This window comes from Dama dama, chromosome 17 (assembly GCF_033118175.1).
Source record: "Dama dama isolate Ldn47 chromosome 17, ASM3311817v1, whole genome shotgun sequence".
NCBI lineage: Eukaryota > Metazoa > Chordata > Mammalia > Artiodactyla > Cervidae > Dama > Dama dama.
The window spans coordinates 52,747,930-52,773,002 of NC_083697.1; the positions used below are offsets into that span (position 1 = coordinate 52,747,930).

Sequence of the window (25,073 nt, forward strand, 5' to 3'; positions counted from 1 at the left end):
TTTAGATTCTTTTCCCATATAGGTCATTATAGATATTGGGTAGAGTTCCCTGTGTTATTCGATAGGTCCTTATTAGTTATCTATCCCCAGGTGACTCAGTGGTAAAGAATCTACCTGTCATGCAGGATGTGGGTTTAGTCCCTGGGTCAGAAATATGCCCTGGAGGAGGAAATCACAACCCATTCCAGTATTCTTGCTGGGATAATTGCAAGGACAAAGGAGTCTAGCACGCTACAGTCCATAGTGTTGCAAAGAGTTGGACATCACTGAGCAACTGAGCATGCACACATTCTCCTGATTTATCTCTCCTCTCCTATTTTTGCATAAACATAGGTTTGCTTTATATATTTGTAACTCTACTTTTTTGTATTAATAAGTAAGTTCATTTGTATAAAAGATCTGAACTATTAAAAATATATGCTAGTAATTCTAATATTATCATCTGGTATCTAAATTGTTATATTATTTACTATTCTGACTTTTTTTAACCTAATAAAATTTTGTAGGAGAAGGAAAAATTATATTTATAACTTCAAACTTAAAATTATTAGGTTAATATTTCTCAACATTGGATCCAGGGATAAATCATAATAAATGAGCAGGATCTTAATATCATCATTTCTATCTTAAAGTAACCAGATTTTTATGAAAGCACTAGGTAAACATATTTGCTTTTTATTTTGCATAAATATACATACAGATTTGCTTGATTTGTGAACTATTTTAAAGCAGTTTAACATCAAGTATATAAGGTAAGCTAAAATGCTATTACTTTAAAAACTGAGTTGAAAGTTCAATTTTCAAATTCAAAATTGAAACAGAATTTTAGAAGAAGCCCATCACAATAGTGTTTTGAGGGATAACATGAGAGTATTTCTCTTCTGCATAGCACAATTGGAAGCAAGAGAAAGAATGAATAGATTATTTTGGGGAAAATCATGAGAAAGTATGGTGTAATGGCTAAATACAAAATGTTAGAACTCCCATCTAACTGAACATTAGAACTCCCATCTAACTAAACCCATCGGTTTTCTGATGTATAAAAAAGGGCTAATAAAGATGGATACATCTTAAAGCTAAGATAGTCCTATTGAAACAGTTTATGTTTAAGAACCTGGCACAAAGTACTCTTAAAAAAAAAAAAAAAAAAAAGATGCTGACATGTTCATTTGTTATTCCAGGAAACTAATGCCTCATTTCTGCACTGTGGCATGGAACTGATGAAGAAATACCTTGGAGACTCAAGTAAAAAAGAAATATGGATGTAGGTAACGAGAGATTTTACTCAAATAGACTTTTGCAATAGGGAGAACACTCTGAGGGTAAGGTCTACCTTTGTCTCAAAGGCTAGGCAGAAAGGACTCTTGTCCAGAGAGGAGTAAATTAGGCTTGAAAGAAATGGGTGTTGGAGAGGGGGATGAACAGATGGTAGGATCTGATTGTTGACCCAATAATGTTTTTCCCTGAGGGCAGTCAGTTCTCAGGAGACCCCCTTTAAGGAGGAACTGTTACAAATTGGAGTACTTTCTTAAATTCAAAGGTGAGCCAAGGTCTAAGGACCTGTGGGGAAAAAAGAAGACTGACTAAAATTTGGCCAAGTTAAGTTAGAGGATATTTTGTCTAGATTGGTCAGGTCAGATAAAATCAAAGGAATGAAATAATTTTAAAAACTTATAGTAGAAACTGATTGATCCAATAGTGAGTATAATAGATTATAATTTGGAAAACACTTTTCCTAAAAAGTAGTTTTATGTGTACCCTTGTGAAAAAGTTAACTAATTTAATTAACACAGATTTGCTCATTAGCAAATAGTGCTGGATTTATATTCCATTGAAGATGTTAAAATGAAAAAATAAAAATGAAGGTAATTTTTTAAAATTAAATGTTGGTTGCAAATTATTGGCTCAACATTTATTGTAGTGATTTTAATCCAGATTTGATAAAGATGCATTGGGTTATTCCATGCCACTTCATGCCGTTTAAAACCTTACCCTCTATGTCAGACCTTTGGGTCTGACTTCCAGGTTTATCACTGCCATGTTTCATATTGTAAATTATATAGCATCCCTTTGGCATTATATTTTTATAGATAGCAGAAAGGAGAGAGAAAGCTGGCTTTGGAAAATGTAAGCCTTTGTTTAAACATGAGGAAATTTACTTCAGAAAACAGGAAATATTAGAATAGTTATAGAGGCATAATTAAGGTAAATGGAGATAAATTTGTTTAGGGATGTTCCCTCTTTCCTTTTCATGCTTGGACTCAAAATATTTAACTCAGTGACTATATTTTATTTTGCTTTTAAGTTTTACTTTCACAATTAAAAATAGTTTTATATATGAATGGAAATAACCCATTATGTATTAGCCAGATAGGTTATTGAATTTTATAAAATATATAAATAAACCCAATGCAAATATAATTCCTCAATATAAACAAAACAGGATATAACAGTTCATTCTCCTATTACAAAAAAAGCCCCAAGAAGTTATAAAAACTAAAACATAGGGGAAGGACAGAAGATGAGATGGTTGGATGGCAAAACCAACTCAATGGACATGAGTTTGAGCAACCTCCAGGAGATGATAAAGGACAGGTAAGACTGTCATGCTGCAATCCATGGGTCACAAAGTGTCAGACACAACTTAGAGACTAAACAACAAAAAGTATACAAAGAAGACTAAAAAGCACTAGTAATATATATGTAATCTAAGAGGGTGTTTTTCAGAAAAATTTCAGAAATGTATTTTATAAATTGTATTAAATATAAAAGGGATTTCTAACCATTTCTGTTTTCTATCTTGATCTGGACATCTGAAGTCTTAGTTCTATTATAAAATTCTGAAATCCTAGCTCTGTATTGTTCAGGTTTTCTAAATCTCCTTACTAGTTTAGCATAGACCTATGTGATAATGTCATTTTTAACAAACTAAGATATTAGCTTTAATGTTTTGCTATAGAGAGCTATTATATCTCATTTGAACTACAAACTTGGAATTTCTGACATTTTAGGCTGAAAGAAGTATTAAGTATAACTCTCCCTTTCTCTATTTGAATGGCGCTCCTTTCAGTAATAATCTGGACTTTTCACTTGTCAGTTGGCTAATTTGTTTGAAATAAAAGATGAAGTGATAGTGATAATAGAATAAAAGCAAATGAACTCTAAGAAAAAGCCATTCTATTGTCTAATTTAGGTCACTTGATACATAATTTCCTTCTCCTTTTATCTAATTCTTCTTTAATACAAAACCTTTGTAGCTGTGAGCTTTTTTGAATAAGTAAAATAGAACTGAAGTGGACTTAGAGATTCTCTTCCAAGTGGGAAGTATCTGTAAGTACTTTGGGCAATGATGTCTTTGAGGTCTCTTGATGACATGCTATAAATAATCTGGCCGAATTAAAAGAATCTTGAATAGTGGTAAAACACTCAATGTGAAAGCAACCACATTAACAGTCTCTTGAAATAAACCTTAACAAACCCATAGATAAATATCTTAGCATCTTTCCAACTCAGGAGAGCCAAGGCAACCTGCAGGGACTTGGCAAAATGCCTTATAGATTTGTTTCTATAGATCTATATATGAGATCATTAGCTTAATACAAGTAGAAAATGGGTCATACTCACCTTTTTGTGGTAGTTCAATTCAACCAATATTGTTAAACACCTTTACTTGTCAGACACTAATAGGTGCTTGATATCTTAATGTAGTTCAGCTTATTCAAAAGCAAGAGGTTGCTATATCAAAACAGACTTCCAATTTACTTTAAATTACATGATAAAAATACACACAGATTACTAAGAAAGTGTGGGACAAGACTCCGGTGTAGCCTAAAAAGTCAGAAACGGTTTCCTGAATGAGATGCTACTTGAGGAAAAGCATAGTATACAGATGGGTAGCCTTTTAATTACTAGAATTAACTTTATCATTTTCCTAATTATTTCTATGACTACCATTTTACAATAAATTCTTCACATTTGTAAATTTCTTATGTGTTAAGTCCAGCTCTTAAGGAGTAACCCTAAAGTTTTATGAAATGGCTAATAAGAAAGTTTAATTGTTGGCTGTTCGGAATAATTGAAAACTCAATGAAACCAGCTTGAATAATAAAAGGAAGCAATTTCAGACTATCATGCATTCTTAAGAATTTTTGTTAATGCATTGCTTTGTTTAGTTCTCTCTGCACTCTGTGTCCTCTCTGCTGCCTTTTTTTTATATAAATGTTTCAGAGTCAGGTAGCTTTTCCTGGGGCAGTAAAATGATTTCACCTGCTCCAATCCACACATTTGTACAACAAACTGTCTAGAAGAACAAAGAGCTTACCTTACTTCAACAATCAGATATAAAGCCTGGACATCAAGATTAATGTTCCAAGTTGGATACCCTGGGAACCAACCCCTTTAGATGGAGAAATGCACAGAGAGATTAGATTAATTCTAGGTTAGTGCCATCCCTGAAACAATCACAGGGACAAATAATGGGTTTATGCAGCTGGTTTAGAAGATGCATCAGCACTTGATGTGGAGTGAGATGCAATCTGGGTGAACGGAGATTACTGGGGGAGAGTGGATATCTCAGCTCCCAGAGGAGCTGAAACATCTTTCCACCTTCTGCATTGAAACTTCTCTTTAATGGCCTCTTCTGCTCTTGTGGGCTTCCCTTGTGTCTCAGCTGATAAAGAACCCGCCTGCAATGTGTGAGACCTGGGTTTGATCCCTGGGTTGGGAAGATCCCCTGGAGAAGGGAAAGGCTCCCCCCTCCAGTATTCTGGCCTAGAGAATTCCTATAGTCCATGGGAACACAGAGAGTTGGTCATGACTGAGTGACTTTCACTTTCACTTTCCGCTCTTGTATTCAACATATTTCAGCATATATTTTCTGAGCTTTTGTATGTGGAAACTAATACGTTGCTTTGGTATATATAAATTAGAAGACTTTGGAAGGTCTCCAGGTGTGTTGCTTATAAATATCTATGAAATTCTATGTGTTTTCCAACACCTCTAAGCAATTATCCAATCTCAGGAGATAATGCATACTATAAGCGAACTCAATTCTGACACTATCTATCCAAGAATTTTCATTAGAACCCACAGATTAGGGGCACCACCCCAAAGATTTCCCCAGCCCCACTCACACTCTCTGTGTTATCAATCACAAGTCCATATTGTCACATATGCTTCTGAACAGCTGGCTATAAATCAGAAATCTCTGTGATCCCCTCTTAGGTGCAATTAATTTTCACAAGCAACTCACAGAACTCAGAGAAACATTACTTACATTTACCAGTTTATACAAAGAGTATTATGAAGAATACAGATGTTAACAAGATAAAGTGATATTATACATAGGGAGAAGTAAATAGAAGTTGGATGCACCCCCTCCCAGCATGTGGATACAATTCACCAGTATGATAGTTCATCAAACTCCTTGTTCAAGAGTTTACATGAGTCTTAATTTATAGCCATATCTCTCTCCCTCCCAGAGCCTAAGATGGGGCTGAAATTTCCAACCATCTAATCACTTGGTCATTCTGGAGACCAGCCCCATCCTGAAGCAATTTAGGCACCCCAAAATAGGTTAGCTTATTATATAGGTATATAGGCTTATTAAATAGGTATAGATTTTGGTGTGTTCAGAAAAGAATTCTTATGAGTAACAAAAGATGTTCCTATCTGTCAGGAAATTTAAAAGGTTTTAGTTACTCTGGGCCAAGAAAAGGTAAAAAAAGACCTTTCTATTATTTATTATGCCTCACATACTTACATTTAATTTTAGAAATTGACTTCTAAGATGAAAGTGGATATTTACTCCTTCATTAGGTTTTCAATTGTTGCCATAATAAATAGCCACAAGCTTAGTCATTTAAAACAACATACTATTTAGAAAAAAAAAAGAAAGAAAACTTATGTCTGTAGAAGTAGAACATGTGTATAAAAAGGCTAAAATAAAATGTTAGTAGGGCTGTGCTTCTTTTTTGGAGACTAAATGAAGAATCTATTTTCTGTCCATTTGGGTTGTTAGCAGAATCTAGTTCCTTGTAGTTGTAGGACTAATGTCCCCATTTTCTTGCTAGCTGTAAACTAAGAGTTGTTTCCAAATACCAGAGGCTGCCACATTCCCAGATTCACATCCTTCTTTCTCTGTTTTCAAAGCCAGTGATAGAGGATCAGATCTCACTCACTTTGGATTACCTCCTCAGTCAGGCAAGACTCTCTACTTTTAAATAGAGATTAATATGATCTAATATGACTAACTTGGGTTCACCCAGGTATCCAGGGTATTCTCACTTAAAGATTCCTAAACTCTATGATATCTGCAAAGCTCCTTTTGCCATATTCACGGGTTTGTGGGATTAGGACAGGAATATCTTTGGGGTCCCATTATCCTGCCTGCCTTAATACAATAATATCCACTTTATTTCCAGAGTGATCTCCTTAAAATTATTACAGTTACTGTATTATTTAGGGTTCTACAGAGATTAAAGCCAATGTACATCGATTGATGGAGTGTCTCTGTTTGCCTGGGGATAAGAGTATAAGAGTGTAAGAGTGATTTAGTGTGGGGACTTTGGGTAATGTGATATTTCCTTGAAGTCTTGAAGGGCTAGAGTCTGAGATCAGTTATGTGATCAGTCAACCATGCTTATGCAATGAAGCCCAAATTCATGTTCATTGAATCAGTGATGCCATCCAACCATCTCATCCTCTGTTGCCCCCTTCTCTTCCTGCCTTGAATCTTTCCCAGCATCAGGGTCTTTCCCAATGAGCTGGTTCTTTGCATCAAATGGCCAAAGTATTGGAGCTTCAACTTCAGTACCAGTACTTGCAATGAATATTCCTTTAGGATTGACTGGTTTGATCTCCTTGCAGTCAAAGGGACTCTCAAGAGTTTCCTCCAGAACCACATTTCAAAAGCATCAATACTTTGGTGCTCAGCTTTCTTTATGGTTCAACTTTCACATCCATACATAACTATTGAAAGACCATAGTTTGACTATACTGACCTTTGTTGACAAAGTGATGTCTCTGCTTTTTAATACACTATCTTCTCCTGCAGCATACACATCCTTAAAAGGAAAGTAATACTGTACTCAGCTCCACAGAGTGAAACTTGATGTTTCATAGCTGGAATTTTCCTGGACTATGCTGTATGCAGTTCTTCTCCTGGTGAATATAAATTTGTGTCCTTTAAGAGTAATAAACCATAACCATGGGTATAACAGCTTTCCATGAGTTCTATGAATCATTCTAGCACATTAATGAGTCTCAGGGTGGTTGTGGAAACCCCCTAACTTGCAGTTGATATCAGATAAAAATTCTTACATTTCTTAATCCAATTTCTAAGCTTCCTCAAACATGTACCCTCTATTTTGACCAAAGGCGCCAAAATAATCCTGACATTTTCTCTGCCGTGGTGTATTACTGCCATAATGTCCCATGTTGTTCATATCTCTTTTTGTCCACATCTTGGTAGTCCCTTCCCATTGTGACTTCAGTTCGGTTCAGTTCAGTTCAGTCACTCAGTCGTGTCCAACTCTTTGTGACCCCATGAATCGCAGCACGCCAGGCCTCCCTGTCCATCACCAACTCTTGGAGTTTACTCAAACTCATGCCCATCGAGTCGGTGATGTCATCCAACCATCTCATCCTCTGTCGTCCCCTTCTCCTTCTGCCCCCAATCTCTCCCAGCATCAGGGTCTTTTCCAATGAGTCAGCTCTTCCCATGGTGACTTAGGGTTCACCATATTATTTGATTTGGCTAATGGGCAAGAGACAATATGATACTGAGACTTAGAAAGTACTTGCATTTCAGGATTTGCCCTATGCTGCCATGTGAACAAGGCTTGACTAATCTTCAGGATAACAAGAGTCTGTGGTGACCCAATTGCTCCTGTGACCCCAAGTGACAGTCTGCCAGCACACCTGTAAATGTGTCACACTAGATTATATAGTTAATCAGCTAAACACAGATACATAAGCAAGTCCAGCTGACATCATTACTCGAATTTCAAGAAGGCACTGAAATTAATGGGTACTGATACGTGAACAAGTGACTTATAATGGAAAAGAAGTATAATGGAGATGGTGCATATCTGGTTAATGTTAATGCCAAGGAGGTTATACAAGAAATGGGAAAGGAATAGGCTGACATCGTTCCCATTGAATGAACAGGAATTCTGTTGACTGGAAGATATATGGCTCCTTGAATAAAAGGAGTACTGGATAAATGAGTTACTTATCCATTACAGTGCCCAATACATTGTAATTAGATCTGTAATTTGTAGAGTCCACCATAGTGCAACATTATCTTAAGCAGGCGTATATAAAAATAGGTTATTTAAAGAGGTTCAGTCATATTCTAATTATATTCACCATCTAATCTACAGACTTTTATCATGGCTCCTCTAAATAGGAATCATGGCTGCAACCCTTTAAAGGACAATAGAAGAGCAGCGGTTTCTTGCTGATGGACTATTACATCAGTGAATACAGTACAAATAGTAAGGTAGGTATATTAACAGTACATTAATGTGTAGACGACTTATATCTAGTGCAACCTGTAATGTATTTTAAGTTTGTGCTTTAAATTATAATGCAAGTGTTTCTAAAATATATTCAAGAATACTACATGAGATCAAAGCTTCACTTTGATAGTTCAAAGTTCACTTTGAACTAAGCTTCACTTAGTTCGTTTGTTATGGAATGAACTATGCCTCTCTCTAATATTTGTAAGTTGAACCTACAACCCCAGTATGATATTTGATGATAGTGCCTTTAGACAGGTAACTAAGGTTAAATAAAGTCATAAGGATGGAACCCTAATTGAATTGAACTAGTATCCTTAAAAGAAGAGGAAGAGACACCAGACATCTCTCTCTCTCCACACAAGCACAGAGGAAGGCCATGTGGGATCACAGCAAAAAGGCAGACATCTACAATCCAAGGAGAGAGGTCTCACTGGACACCAATTCTCCAAGGACCATGATTTTGGATTTCCAGCCTCCAGAAAAATAGTTCCTCCTGCTGAAGCCACTAAGTCTTTTGTACTTTGTTACAGCATCCTGAGTATAGTAATATTCTCCTTCTCAGTTAAAATGGATCATTATATCTAAGGAAGCTATAACATGGGCTCCAGCTTTTTACCCATTCCACTTTCCTTTGTTGTTGCTAGGAACAGCATGATTGTTGTTTCCCTGGAACCTAATTAGAGTCTGTAGATCATTTAAATTAGACATTTTAATGAAATATTGAGTAATGGAAAATTCATTATGGCTAAACCCCATAAAAATGACAATTAGGAGCTTACTAATTCTTCAATAATATTTATGCTTGTTTTATGTGCTTAAAATAAAATAAATGATAAATGTTAGTCTTTAAGCTCCATATACATTCTGAATATTTGTGTCTAGACTTAGAAAAGTTGACAGCATATTGAAGTGAAGATAAATTTCTATGTAAGGTACAGTAGGTCTGCATGCTTTTGCTTTGCATACACTTGAAAATTAATATTATTGCAAAGTGGAAAAGCAATGGGACCCTAAGGGAAACTATGGACTTGAGGTGATTATGATATACCAATGTCGGCTCATCAATTGTAACAAATGTGCCACTCTAGAGAGGGGTAAGCTATGCATCTGTGGGGCAGGTGTTATATGGGAAATGTTTATATCTTCCCCTCAGTTATTTTCCTGTGAATTTAAAACTGCTCTCTCTCTCTCTACCAACCTAATTTATTGGTTTCCTAGATGCCTCAATAGAGAGTTCCAGAAAAACATCTGCTTCTGCTTTATTGACTATGCCAAAGCCTTTGGCTGTGTGGATCACAACAAACTGTGGAAAATTCTTAAAGAGATGGGAATACCAGACCACCTGAGCTGCCTCCTGAGAAATCTGTATGCAGGTCAGGAAGCAACAGTTAGAACTGGACATGGAACGACAGACTGGTTCCGAATCAGGAAAGGAGTATGTCAAGGCTGTATATTGTCACCCTGCTTATTTAATTTATATGCAGAGTACATCATGAGAAATGCTGGACTGGATGAAGGGCAAGCTAGAATCAAGATTGCCGGGAGAAATATCAATAACCTCAGATATGCAGATGACACCACCCTTATGGCAGAAAGTGAAGAAGAACTAAAAAGCCTCTTGATGAAAGTGAAAGAGGAGAGTGAAAAGTTTGCTTAAAATTCAACAATCAGAAAACTAAGATCATGGTATCTGGTCCCATCACTTCATGGCAAATAGATGTGGAAACAGTGGAACAGTGACAGACTTTATATTGGGGGGCTCCAAAATCACTGCAGAAGGTTATTGCAGTCATGAAATCAAAGGACCCTTACTCCTTGGAAGAAAAGTTATGCTCTACCTAGACAGCTTATTTAAAAGCAGAGACATTACTTTGCTAACAAAGGTCCGTCTAGTCAGAGCTATGGTTTTTCCAATAGTCATGTATGGATGTGAGCATTGGACTATAAAGAAAGCCGAGTGCCAAAGAAGAATTGATGCTTTTGAACTGTCATGTTCGCGAAAACTCCAACAGCAAGGAGATCCAAAGAGTCCATCCTAAAGGAAATCAGTCCTGAATATTCATTGGAAGGACTGATGTTGAAGCTGAAACTCCAATACTTTGGCCACCTGATGTGAAGAACTGACTCATTGGAAAAGACCCTGATGCTGGGAAAGATTGAAGGCAGGAGAAGAAGGGGACGACAGAGAATGAGACAGTTGGATGGCACCACCAACTCAATGGACATGAATTGAGTAAGCTCTGGGAGTTGGTGATGGACAGGGAGGCCCGGCATGCTGCAGTCCATGGGTCACAAAGAGTCAGATATGACTGAGCTACTGAACTGAACTGAACTAAACTGAGGTGCCTCGCTGGTAAAGAACTGCCTGCCAAGATAAGCAGGTTCAATCCCTGGGTCAGGAAGATCCCCCTAGAGAAGGAAATGGCAACTCACTCCAGTATTCTTGCCTGGGAAGTCCCAGGAACAGAAGAATGGACTGGTTATAGTCCACTGGGTTACAAAGAGTCAGACTCAGTTTAGGGACTTAACAGCAGGTTTATGTTGTTGTTTAGTCACTAAGGTGGTACATAAATTAATTTATTAACCCAGAAATTTCACAAAAGCAACCAACAGTCTCATAATGACAAGAGATTACATTTATAATGTTAAATTTTCACATATCAAAATTAAAAATGCCATAAATCACAGGGGGGAAAGAGAGAAATATGTAGTGTAGTTATTACCATGCAAATACGTGGATGATCTAGCATTCCCAAAGCTGTTTTGTCATTGTATTTATTCTAAATCACATATTAAGCACAAATAAAATTATAGCTTCTGTCTCAAAAATGTAATTTCTGAGATATCTGACCGTATCTTCATGGCACAGAAGGTGAAATGGGTTAAAAAGTGATTTCCTGCTCAGGGTGATTAGAAACATTATAGATTAGTGAAAATGGTGAATGTTTTAATGAAGGCCATAGAAATGTTAAGGGGCAGAGGAATAGTTTACTCATGAATCACTGGGGTGAAGAGGCCTCTAAGAGAGGAAAAGGCCTCCAAGAGAGGAAAGAATCTGAACAGAGCAGTGTGTCTGGACAACAAATGAGATATGAAGAACTTATGTATAAAGAGATTTTCTTTTCAGCAGAGAGAAACCAGTAAGCAGTGAAGTTATACATAATAGAAGAAGAAGAGTAAACTTCTGCCTAAGGCTTTGGCTGACTGTGTGGTAGAACTGAGTAGAAATCTGACAAAACCACACAATCATTTTCAACCAAAGCTCTTTGTTAACACCTAGGCAGGAAGGATCACCGTACTGAGATCCGATGTTCCTTGTCTAAAGCACGCTTTTCTTCACGTTTATAGCATTGTGTGCATAAATTCTCACAGCTTCTGCCATATTGCATTGAAATAATTTTTCTAAATCTCTGTCTTTTATGTCACATCAAATTCCACCAAAGACCAATGAGTAAGATTTTTTTTTCATTGTCACTCTAGCATCTGGCACATGATCTGATGTTCAACAGATGCCCATCAGTGTTGAGAGAAATAAACTGTGAATTCATCCTGTAATTAACTAAATAACTATTTCCACCATCCTCCTTGGATGTAGTATGGATAAATGGTATTTTTATAGAACTTCAAAGACATTAAATACAAATAATGTAAACACCTAAAATCCAAAAGGGTCCTAGAGATAAATGGGCAATCTAATGTTTCCTCTTTTAAAATGTTTTTAGCCATGGTATTTTATAACTTTATTCTTAAACTAATCTACTTATTAAACCAGATTTTTTCATTTTTGAATTCTGAATGAAATTTTAGATTAATAATTGATTTAATTATTGGCTTTTTATATGTATAAACAAATACAAATCTTTACTTGTATTCTGTGCTTCCAGTCTTTACTGTTAATATGTTGAGTGAATCATTAGCTAAATGAAGTACTTAAATGTCAGGATCAAGTACTTCAGTGACATTAATTAAAAATTAAAAAAAGAAATCTCAGATCATGTAATTTGTTTTGATTCCAATTTGCTCTGAGGTGCAAACAAACCCACTTATTTTTCATAATCTAAATTACAAGCTAATAGAAAAATACATAATATGACTATATTTAAAAATTAAGAAGAAAGTTGTTGCTGTGTAAAATTAAATATGCTATAAATAAGAAAAGGTTTTACTCTGAAATAGAATATGCCATAGAACATTTTTAAAATGTGTTTATTGTTGCAAAAGATTTTTAAATGACACTTAAGGAAGCTGAGTATATTTATTACCAAAACAGCACTGCTATGATTCCGCTTTAGACTAAAGAAAAATTGTTGGATGAACCAAGTATACACTGGCTGGATTCTCACAGTTTTGGGAAAGATTTTTAAGAGAGAGAACACACACACACACACAGACACACACACAATCACACACACAGAGGTATATGTTAGAGACATTTTAATTTGAATATTTTCTTTTGTATGATGGAATTATCTTTCTTGTATAGAAAAAAAAATCTACTTTAAGGAAAAGGGTTGGTTTCTATTCATTAACTCTCAATATACTATTTTCTAGGAGCATAGCACACAGAAAAATACATTAGATGGATTTGAAAAAACTCACTGAATTATACACTTGGGAAAAGATATAGGTATATGTTCCTTCATCTATCACCTGGTAAATAAGCCCTACCTGGTACAAAATAGGCTCCTTTAAGCCTCTGTTTAAAAAACAGAAAAACATCACTACTTCTTAAGCCAGCCCTCTTCAATTTATAACATGTTCTAGGTTTTTATAGAATAGTGAAATCTGTTTTCTCTTTCAATTTCTTTTTATTCTTTAAATATTTGTCTACTTGAATAATTTTATTTTATTATAAATTATTTTTAAATTTAAAATAAATATTTGAAACATAAAAAATACTATAGAGCAAGTCCTCTAATATTATTGTTTTAGATTATATAATATATATCTGTGTGTACTAATTAAAATAAAACCTATAGATACAGGAGGAAAGGTCAGCTGGGTGCCTTTTCATCATATTATTACCTCACTCCATTCCTCCCTAGAATTAACCATATCTTGCATTGTTTGGTCACTCTTCCATCTTTCATAATTTATTTGTTCAAATAAATAGTTGCTGAATGCCTTTTTTAAGCCTGGCATTTTCTTCGACACAGCATGAAGAGCAGAGTACAACATTTAAAAAATTTACAAAAAAAAATTTACAAAAATAACTTAAATGTTTGTAATCATAAAAATGTATATAATCATTAAAACATGTTTTCATTGTTTTTAAATACTTTTAATGATGACAGAATCATATGTCTATATTTCTATTTATTTTCAGCAACTTAAAAATTATGTTTTCTAAATGTAAAGTTTTTAATAAGTTTACAGGTAAAAAACATTCTGATGGGAAGCTAACAAGAAAAGAAAAATAGTGAATCTGGCCATATGTATTTGCCTAAGTATATATTTTTGTCAGTGGTGGAGAAAAAGATACACTGAAATGGATGATGTGTATATAATATATATTACATACACACACATATATATGTACACACACACACACACACACACACACATATACATTTCCCCCTCTTTTTCTTGTCTTTAAAGGGGCCATTTCTGTAATTGAAAGTCACACTACCAGGAATGTATGTGAACCAGATAGGATCATATTAATATTACATCTAATTTTACTACTATCTTATTATTTTATAAACCCCATCCTGGAATGGATAGCATAATAGTGATTAGAGACTCTTAGCTGCTAATCAGCAAGGACAATATTAAATAATATCTGTAATATATAGGGTGATTTCTGGCTGTAATGAAAACAATGACCTTCTGAAAGCTATTTGCTCTAATATTTTTAATATGTTTCTTATGATTTCAAAACTAAACTATTTACTAAAATAATTAAATTTAGAATGATTTTTTCAGTTTTTAAACCTACCCTTTAAATTAGTACAAACCCATATTATGATTAAATAAGCAGGCCAAGAGGTGTGAGAAGAAAACTTACGTATTGTATTCATATATTGGTGATCTCTTAATTATACAAGTGAAACCAAAGGAATTGTGTGATCTTTTTTTCTTTTGTAGAGAAATTTTGAGAATCAAAAATAGTGATGGTCTTTGAAAAACAAGGAACTGATTACATGTTTAATCAATAAGTAGAGAATGGTTGGTTACGTGTTATGTTTTGTTCATTTATTTCCCCAGCTACATTTACAAGATTTCCTTTGAAACTGTAGTAAAATGAGATGGTCTCTGGGTAGAAAATAGAGAAAACAGTGTTTTCTGTTTTTCATAATGATCCAGGACTGCAGTGCGTGACGTACAAGCGGGTTCTGAGTTGCAAGGAGAATGAGAGGACAAAGGGAAGATTTCCTGTGGTGGAGGTTATAATTTACTTTAAGAAAAGTTCTCATATGAAGGGGACCGACCTGGATGTGTGCACAGGAGCCAGGCACTTTAGGAAAGGTTGCTGGAAGAAGGACTATGGCCTTCTATATTTTCCTTTCTCAAAGATTCTGTTCATCATCCTCGTAACAGACATTTCTGCTGAAATTTCTGGGTCATTTATATAAGAAAACCAACACATGTACCTAGTCAGGAAAAGTGTGTAACCCAAGACAGGTGCGTGTGTGCTAAGTTGCCTCGGTCATGTCTGACTCTTTGAGACCCTATGGGCTGTAGCCCACCAGGCTTCTCTGTCCGTGGGATTCTCCAAGCAAGAATACTGGGGTGGGTTGCCATGTCCTCCTCCAGATCTTCCTGACCCAGGAATTGATTCTGCTTCTTTTAGGTTTCCTGCATTAGCAGTTAGGTTCTTTACCTCTAACAACACCTGGGATGACCACATCACACCAACTCCCATGGTCATTCATGGCTAGAAGAGAGCTTCAGCCTGTCACCCTGACTTCATCTGAGCTTGGATATCAGAGTATTCATGTTGGAGAATAAACCGTCTAGCTCATTTGCAGCAAAGTGAACTGTGTCTGAATACTGTGCTAGAAACTCCTGGTTTTCTGCTATTGGCTGAGTTAACGTTGCCCCCTTAGCTCTCAGCAAACTCTTGGCATTTGAATGTAGACTGAGAGAAAGGATCATTTTACCAAATGTACTTTGGTCCCATCACGAATCTGTAGTTTCTGTGTGCAGTAGTGAGGTCAGCCCTGAAGCACAGTCTGCTCTGGAGAAAAGACACTGGGGACTCAGCTTACCTCTTTCTGTTTTAGGAAGAGATGTCAATCAAGCAAACAATTAAACAAGGTCTTCAAGCGAAATAATGATAATAAAGATTAAATATGCTAACAGCCTCTTTGACCAAAAATCGTGAATTAAGCTAAGCAGAATGTAAGCAGATCATGTGTGCACATGAACATGTGTGTATGCACGCACATACACACACATACACACACTCACACACACAGAAATTTTCGTAGTCAGACAGACTATAGAAACAGTTTACTAACATAGTTCCTGTTCTGTATTTTATGATTTATATTCAGTAGATATTTTCCTTGGTGACTTAAAACTGAGAAAAGGAAAATACATATACACACTCAAGATAATAAAACATGGGCAAAGTCTGCTGAATACTTTCAATATTCCTATCATTAGAAAATATAAGAAAATAGCAGTGATCTAAACTCTTTTTTTCCATTTCTAATTTGTTTCTTTTTCTTGCCTTCCACATTTTTGGATAGTAGACTTGCTCTTTTTGTACTAGAGATTTTGTAAGGTGAATCCTACATATTTTTTTAAGTGTAATCAATTTTTTGATAATATGCTATTAGATTTTTGTATTTACACAAGCACATATACGCATACACACACATATCTCCATCTCCACATTGAATAGACATGGTTAATTTGAAAAATTTAAAGTACTTGGGATTATATTAGATATTTTATATAGAGAATCCATTTAATACTGACTTTTTGGAACAACCTGCATTCTATCATAGAGGTTTGTGAAGCTGAGATCTGAAATTTCAAATAAATGCAATTTTCCTGCATTTTTGTGAGAATCAAAGACCTTCATTGTGATTCAAACAAGAATGACAAAGGTGACTTAAGGGTTTCATTTTTTTTGACTTTTCAGGGAGTGCTCTCTTTGTTACATAGCCTTAAAGATCTCTCTTTCTATAAATCTGACAGTAGATTATTTGCCTTAAATCTAAGAGGCCTAACCGCTTGGACTTTAAAAGTCCTGCATCAGTCTGACTTGGCATCATACTGGGATGAGTCAAAAGGCCAGACACTATCTCATTGGGAAAGAAAAATTATCATGTCTGAGTACCAGGAATAAGGATTCTAAATATGGACGGGTCTAACTCATTCAACATTTCAATGATGGTCAAGTGACACATGCAGGGTGGGTTCACCCTCTGCCACTGGAGCTTTAGCTCTTTGGGAAAATGCAGATTTGTGAAGATAAATGACATATCACTTTTGGGGAATGAATGGAATGTCTAGCTCAGACAGAAACCTTTCAGAAATCTTAACCATTATATCATTTTTTTACTTAAAAGTTTAATTCTCTTCATGGAGCAAAAGCCACTGCAATACGGCCACCCACTGACCTCACACATATTTATTCTTGATATGAATCTCATACCTTCATGTTTAAAATATAACTATAAATAATCCATACTTTATCTCCTTGATAATTGCATTTGCAGTTTTTTGTGAAAAACTATTGAGAACATATGGAAAATAAATCGGTTTAAGCAAAAATTAAATGAATATGTATATTAAAAAAACCTCTCAGAGTTGCATAAAATAAATGATGTAATATCTTCTATGTATAGCTCCTCACTAAGGCAATAGACTAAGTGCTAATGACAGAGTCAATAAAAGTAAGATAATATATTACTATTGCTGATACTTCTGATGCTACCTAATGGCTACCTTTCATATCATTGTCATAGAGGAAGCATTTCTAAAGGTATTCTTCTACACTGCTTTCTGTCCCAAAATACTTTAGAGGAAAATTGATATTCAGATAAAAGAAGGGTCTTTTGCATTGTTTACATGGTCTAAGAAAATAGGATGATATGTTTCTTATGTAGTGAATTATAGTATCTCCTTGGTCAATCACAAAACAAATTGCTTAGCACTGTACCTAAAATCCTAAACTGAGACGTGTCCTACAACAATAATGAATAAAAGTACATATAGATGAACAGTTTCTACATTAGGTAAAAGTAAACTCTTAAAAACCATGTAGTATATTTAAAATGATTAATAGAAGTAGCAATAGCATGGTTAATTGTTATGCCTTATTATTTTCATATTTGGAGAAATCAAAAAAATCTGATTCTATTTATGCTAAGCATGTGTGGGGGTATATATTTTGTTCCAAATATGGAGATCAAACAATGGCTAAGGTTTAAAAAAGAGATGAAATTCTAGTAGAAAATAGGATTTTCAGGAAAAATGATTACTTTGTTTTGATTGAAGTATAGCTCACTAATGGACTTTCATGAACTATATTCTTCAGATTTTATCACTAATTTAAACTACTCATCACAAGTTTCATTAGAGAAATGTAATCAGATAAGGTTTCCAACTTACTTAAGATATTTTTATCTAGCATCTACTGTATATCTGGCTGAGTGAAAGAAGCTAAATATATAGCAATAAGCAAAGTATAAATGGTTTCTTTAGGATTTATTGAAATTAATTTTCATTTAACAATAAACATTTGCTAATGTAAATTTTTCTATGATTTATGAAATATTTTTAAAATCATTATGTAATTGATCCTTAGAGACCTATATGCATTTCAGGAAGCAACAGTTAGAACTGGACATGGAACAACAGACTGGTTCCAAATAGGAAAAAGAGTACGTCAAAGCTGTTTTTGTCACCCTGCTTATTTAACTTATATTCAGGGTGCATCATGAGAAACGCTGGGCTGGAAGAAGCACAAGCTGGAATCAAGATTGCCGGAGGAAATATCAATAACCTCAGATATGCAGATGACACCACCCTTATGGCAGAAAGTGAAGAGGAACTAAAAAGCCTCTTGAAAGTGAAAGAGGAGAGTAAAAAAGTTGGCTTAGAGCTCAACATTCAGAAAACTAAGATCATGGCATCTGGTCTCATCACTTCATGGGAAATAGATGGGGAAACAGTGGAAACAGTGACAGACTTTATTTTTGGGGGCTCCAAAATCACTGCAGATGGTGATTGCAGCCATGAAATTAAAAGATGCTTACTCCTTGGAAGGAAAGTTATGACCAACCTAGATAGCATATTAAAAAGCAGAGACATTTACTTTGCCAACAAAGGTCCATCTAGTCAAGGCTGTGGTTTTTCCAGTAGTCATGTATGGATGTGAGAGTTGGACTGTGAAGAAAGCTGAGCGCCAAAGAACTGATGCTTTTGAACTGTGGTGTTGGAGAAGACTCTTGAGGGTCCCTTGGACTGCAAGGAGATCCAACCAGTCCATCCTAAAGGAGATCAGTCCTGGGTGTTCATTGGAAGGACTGATGCTGAAGCTGAAGCTCCAATACTTTGGCCAGCTCATGCAAAAAGTTGACTCATTGGAAAAGACCCTGATGCTGGGAGGGATTGGGGGCAGGAGGAGAAGGGGATGACAGAGGATGAGATGGCTTGATGGCATCACCGACTCGATGGACATGAGTTTGAGTAACCTCCGGGAGTTGGTGATGGGAGGGAGGCCTGGCGTGCTGCGATTCATGGGGTCACAAAGATTCTGACATGACTGAGCGACTGAACTGAACTGAACTGAATGATCCATGAAAAAGTGTAAACAGTTATTATCATTATTTCCATGTTATATATGAAGTAATAAAATTCCAAGGACTTAAGTAAACATTTCTGGCTTCTAAGTAGTGGATTTGGGACTTAATGTAATTCTATACTTACTGCCTCATGCTTTGCATTTGCTCTCTGTAAGGTAAAAAATACCTGTTTATTTTCTAGATCCTCTACACTTTTTTCTTTCTTTAGCAGGAGGTCCCAGTAATGTCTTCCATTCTAACATATAGAGTTATATTATTCATATAACTTTAATTAATTATATACAAATTTATTCACAATATCATAGAATGATAAGGGAATGTATTAAATCTGGTCTAACTTCCTCCAGATAGATAAAAACATCAATAGCCTAAAATATGAAACAATTCATTTTTAACTTTTTGAAAGACTCTGACAGACTGTTTTCTTGAGTGTTCCAGATTTAGTCAATCTTGAAAAAAGTTAATTATTTTGAATACAACTTAAATCTATTATTCCTTGCCTGAAAGTTGAGAATGATTGATAAAATCTTGTTAAAATGTTACTATCTAGAATAAGATATATTTCATCTCTGACCACTCCAAATGTTAATAAACCATTTAACTCTGAATATTTATATCATTTTTGAAGTCTGTATTACACAGAGTAGTATATGTTGAATCTCATTTTGCATTCATCATTAGGGTTTTATATGCTTAAATTCCACAAATGGTAAACATAATAAGAGTTTATATTTTGCTGTATACATCCTTATCTCACCACACATTAAAAATGATGTTTTATTTGAATGATCTCTCAAATGGATTATATAAAGACAGAAATCCAAAATTATATTTAATTTCCCATTTTCCTATTTTGGCTTTAAATTAAAACCTGTTATATCCAATATTTAGTAAGGAAATCTTAGAGGCAATGCCTAATTAAGCTAACAAACTCAAGTCCAGTTATTCTCCACAGTTCCCTTGGATTACTATCATTCAAATTCATAGATGTTTGCATTTCCAAAATCAGCACATTTTGTCTTAAGGTGGTACCTGGAATCATTACAACTGTTTGGTAAATACCAATTTGTAGATTGTAGTAATTAGACAACAATCAAGAGACAATATATGGCAGAAAATTTTAAGTGCTATAACAGCAGAAGTACAGAATTTTGAAAGGAAAAATGCATAATTTTGCATTGATTAGAAGAAACTTTATAGAGGATTCTTCAGGTAGACCTTGAAGGATAAGTAACCATGAGCCATAGGTATCATGAGAAATATACCACATGGGAAATAATTGTTATTATCATTCACAGGTTTAGACAGGATTACATTCTTTTTTTTAAGGATTACATTCTTTTATTGCCATTATCTTTTCTTTTAATCATTACAACACCATCCAAAAAATGGAAAACTACTTTAGCTGTACATGTCAAGGGTGAGTGATATAGAGGAGTGCATGATAGGCAGAAAGTAAAAAGAAATGTTTTGCCCTTGATTTTATTTCTAATTAGACTTTGATGTTCATTAAATCTGTGTAGGCTCTCCAAAATTCAGTTTCCACATCTGAAAAGTAAATGAGTTAATATTCACTAACCCCCCACCAGAACACATATTCAATGTTTATAATATTTCAAAAATGTTTACAATTTCTTTTCTGCTTCCTCATTTTTAATATAACCTGGTGTTTTAATCTCAGGATCTTTCTCATTTCTCTTTGCATATGTCTCTACATAAGCCTGAATTTCACAGTGATTGTTATTCACTCCACTCTCTTCTAACTTGACTCATTGGAACTGAACCAGCTGGAAACAAGAAAAGCGAAAAGTGCTAGAAGTACAGGATGTGTTTAGGTAATTGGCATTATTTGTGTGAGGCTGGTTTGTAAGAAGTTAGACAGAGATGTACAAAAGCGGGGTAAGAAGGTAAGGATGTAACATATTATATCAAATTCCAGCTTACCCCAGCCAACCTGTCTGAGTTAAGGTCATTGGTGGTGGTGGAAAATTGAGAAGCTCATGTGAAGTTCACAGTTCAGAGACCATAATCACTCTAAAATACTGAGACTTAATCATGGGGCTGCAGAATACTCTCCGGCATCCCCTCTTACCATCCAGTTACTAAGGGTCTTCTTGAAAAATTTCTTTTTAACTAGTGCCTGTCCAACTTTAAAAGAAAAATCACAAAGTATACTAAACAGCAAAAAATGTTTGAAGAGACAAAGCAAACATTAAAAGCATACCTAAATATGGCAAAAATGTTAGAATTATGAGAATCAGACACCTACCAACCCTTCCAGATGATTCTGATGCACACTTAGGTTTGAGGACCACTGGTCTATAGGACTGATTTGGATATTAAATTTCCTATATGTGATTTCTCTATTTTTTTTTTTTTGTCAATTCACTCACAGTTCTTCTCAATAAAAGCTTCCTGTTATCCTTATCTATACAAAGATGCCATAAATCCTTTGAGTGGTATATCGTGTATGCCTTTTATATCCTTCATGACCTAATAGGGTGCTGCTAAAGAAATATTCATCAAGTGTTTAGTGAAAGAAAAGTCAATAACTTGATACATCTACTATCTAAGGCTGGTTTTGCAGACAACTTTTCTGCAGACAGTCTGACCTGGATAGAGCACTGCTCTCTGGATGATGCTGAATGTCGATGTGAAGACCTCTAAGTTCCATGAACCAGAGAAGACTCCCATTTATCCAGAGACATCAAGTCCCATTTAAGATTATATAAGCCAGGAACCCCTATTCTCTCTCTTGTTATTATACAGCAAGTATACGAAAGAGAGGAGACAAAATAAATTTGATATATTGGAATGCAGCAGTTTAGTATAAGCTCTGATAAAAGGTTTGATAGAGGATGAGCTATAAGTGTTTGATAAAAACTAAAGGTCCTGACTAAGCAGTTGGTACCTTTCATTAATCAGAGTTGTTCCTCTTGCCCTCTAGAGTTGACTGAATGTAATCCCCCTAGGAAAAATAACAACAGTTCAGGTCGATCCTTTTCTTATTCTGAAGTACCCAAAATGAATAGGTGCTTGGATTTTACCCAGAACTTGTTCATTTCTCTAATTCAATTTTGCCCATGGAAATCCTGAGTCTTGTAAGAACCAAAGAATATTGCTTCCCAGTATAGACAGTCCATCTATAATTGTACACACTTTCCAAATAAAAATTAAAACCTGTGTTCAGATTATGTTTTCTTCTTGCTTATCAAAAATGCAAACAGGCTTAATTTGAATATCCAGATTCATCAGATGCAACTTGCAATTTGTTAAGGGATTGCTATGTTCACTTGTCTTAGCAATCTTCATGTAGTTAATTTGTATGATGACCTAGTGAGAGATGTTTTGTTACTGATTAATGGGAAACAGGCCAAGAGATGTTAACTAAATTTAACAGGTTATATACACAGCTAGTAAAGAACATTAAAAAAATAAATTTATATGTATTGTGGCAGAGAGCTTGATTTCTTAGCAATATCTTGGGCCAATGTGAGCATTTATTTCTTCAGAAATTTTAGAGGATATAGCTTCAGGTGCCTTCATGAAATTTTTCAACTTCAAATTATCTTTTGGTGGAAACCTTGGGTTTTTGGCTTCCCAGTAGCAATTTTATTTAGTGTTCCTTTATTGATCAAGTCTCCTGTGACTTTTCTATTTACTTCTCTGATGGAGGGAGAGAGGGATGTTTGCTAACCTGGTTGTACACTCCATGCACTGACCTTTTAGTATCCCTTCTGGTTTTAGTTGTTGGAGAATGTTCTCTTACCACCTGCTTTTGTTTGTACTCTCTGAACCACTGTTTGCATTTAATTTCAAAATGTCTCCTTCCATTATCTTTTCTAGTTTTCCAATCATTTTTATGCCACTTTCTTTTACACCTTTGCTACTTTCCAATTCATCTAAAACTATATACGTAGAGAGAGCATGAGAAATGATGGCAACTGAAAGTGAACCCATGAAGGGGAAAAAAAGGAGAAAAAGTCTAAAGTGGACAGAAGCATCAAAAAGATTGAAATACAAGAAACAACGAGTTTAGAAAAAAATTTAGACCTACAAATGCTCTTAGAAGTAAAGGAAATAGAGTGAAATTGGGGAAAATAACATAGTAGAGAGTTTGTAACAGCAATTGCATGGATAAAGTTGCTATGGATTTGCCATTAAATTCTAGAAAACTAAATTGTGTTTCAAACTGTCTTCACATAAATACGAGATAAGAAATTGAATGGATCCAGAACAAAAATTGATGACACAGAGAATGCTGAATATTCAGATTCAGGTCACTCTGACTTCACAGCCAGAGGTAGATTCGGCTTATATGAAATATGAACCTTACAACATTAAGAAAAATAAATCAAAATTTAAAATGATAATAATTATGAGAATATTTTGGAATAAGAACAAAAAGTAAAATGTGCATATTTTAAGCTCTGCAAGCATAATAATCATTACAGAATACAGAAAAATAAAATTTTAATTAAATGGCAGTCTCATATACCTCCACAACACCTTTTTTCTATATTTTTTGACTTCATGTCACATTACAAAGATTTTATATTATCATTTTTTGTAACCATCATAGAAAATGTATTCAGTCTTTCCATTATCTAGGTTGACCATATTTGTCTTTTTAAAAAGATTTTTGAGCTTCACAACTCACTATTAGTATATTAGTCTGCTAATTAGACTGCTAGTTCAGTCATACAAAATACTCCAGATAGGGTGGCTGAAACAACAGAAATTTATCTTCTCACGGTTTTGGAATCCAGGAAGTCCAAGATAAAGTTATTGGTTTCTCCTGAGGATTCTCCTTGCTTCACAGTTGACTTCCTTCTTGCTGTGTCCTCATGTGGCATTTTCTCTGTGTGCACACATTTCTTGTGTCTCTTCCTTTTCTTATTTAAAAAACCTGTCCAATTGGATTATCAGCCCACCCTTATGAACTCATTTAATCTCAATTTTCTCTTAAAGGTCCTATGTTCAAATATAGTCACACTGAGGGTTAAACTACAATGTATGAATTTTGGGGCACAAAATTCAGCCCATAGTAATTGATATTGTCATGAAACCATTTCAAATTGTCATCAAATTATGAAAAATTATCTATCAAGATTTTTGCATATATGAGAAATATACATTTTTCATAGCACTTCTAGAAGTGTGTGCTCTATGATAACAGAAATTCTGATAAAATTATATTTCCATAATTTCTATTAAAACTATTGATGGTGCATTTATAATTACATTTGGCACATTATCAAGTAGACTACAGATAGAAGATATTATAGCACATTCTTGAAAATAACAAACCAGAAAATCCATAAACTAATCACTCTACCCTCTCTCTGGACAGTCATAAGTGCTCTAGAGTTTACTCATAGGAAATCTACAACATAATTTTAATTATACACTGGCCCACATTACTTACCCTATTTTTGGTACCGTGTCTGCTTAATTTTATCTCATTCTTTTCTCATCCATTGCTTAATATTCTCCAGTCACACTATTGTTTATTTCTTCTAACATATAAATTCCAAATCTAACTGAACATTTTTCCTGGCTGAAGTTTCTTCTCTCAGATCTTCGTTCCAACACTGCAACATAACTTTTGCAAGTGACCTCTTCTCTCAGGAAAATTCATGCAACAAGGACAAAACTAACTTCCTGCCTGAAACAATACCAATTCTTCATATAAAATAGAATTTTTTTTTTTTTTTTGCCTATTAAAACTGTGTAGAACAGTGACAACTTAGACATGAGGAAGAAATGAGGCAACCCCTAG

At 34.8% G+C, this 25,073-nt stretch overlaps 1 long non-coding RNA gene across 1 annotated transcript in view; it reads right to left on the reverse strand.

Annotated features, from left to right (window-relative positions):
- LOC133071924 (uncharacterized) overlaps positions 1–24,805 on the reverse strand; it is a 38,636-nt gene extending 13,831 nt beyond the window's left edge. Inside the window, exon 1 of the long non-coding RNA XR_009696559.1 lies at positions 24,720–24,805. This is a non-coding gene — a long non-coding RNA (uncharacterized LOC133071924). The remainder of the gene's footprint in view (positions 1–24,719) is intronic.
- Between the last annotated feature and the right edge of the window lie 268 nt (positions 24,806–25,073).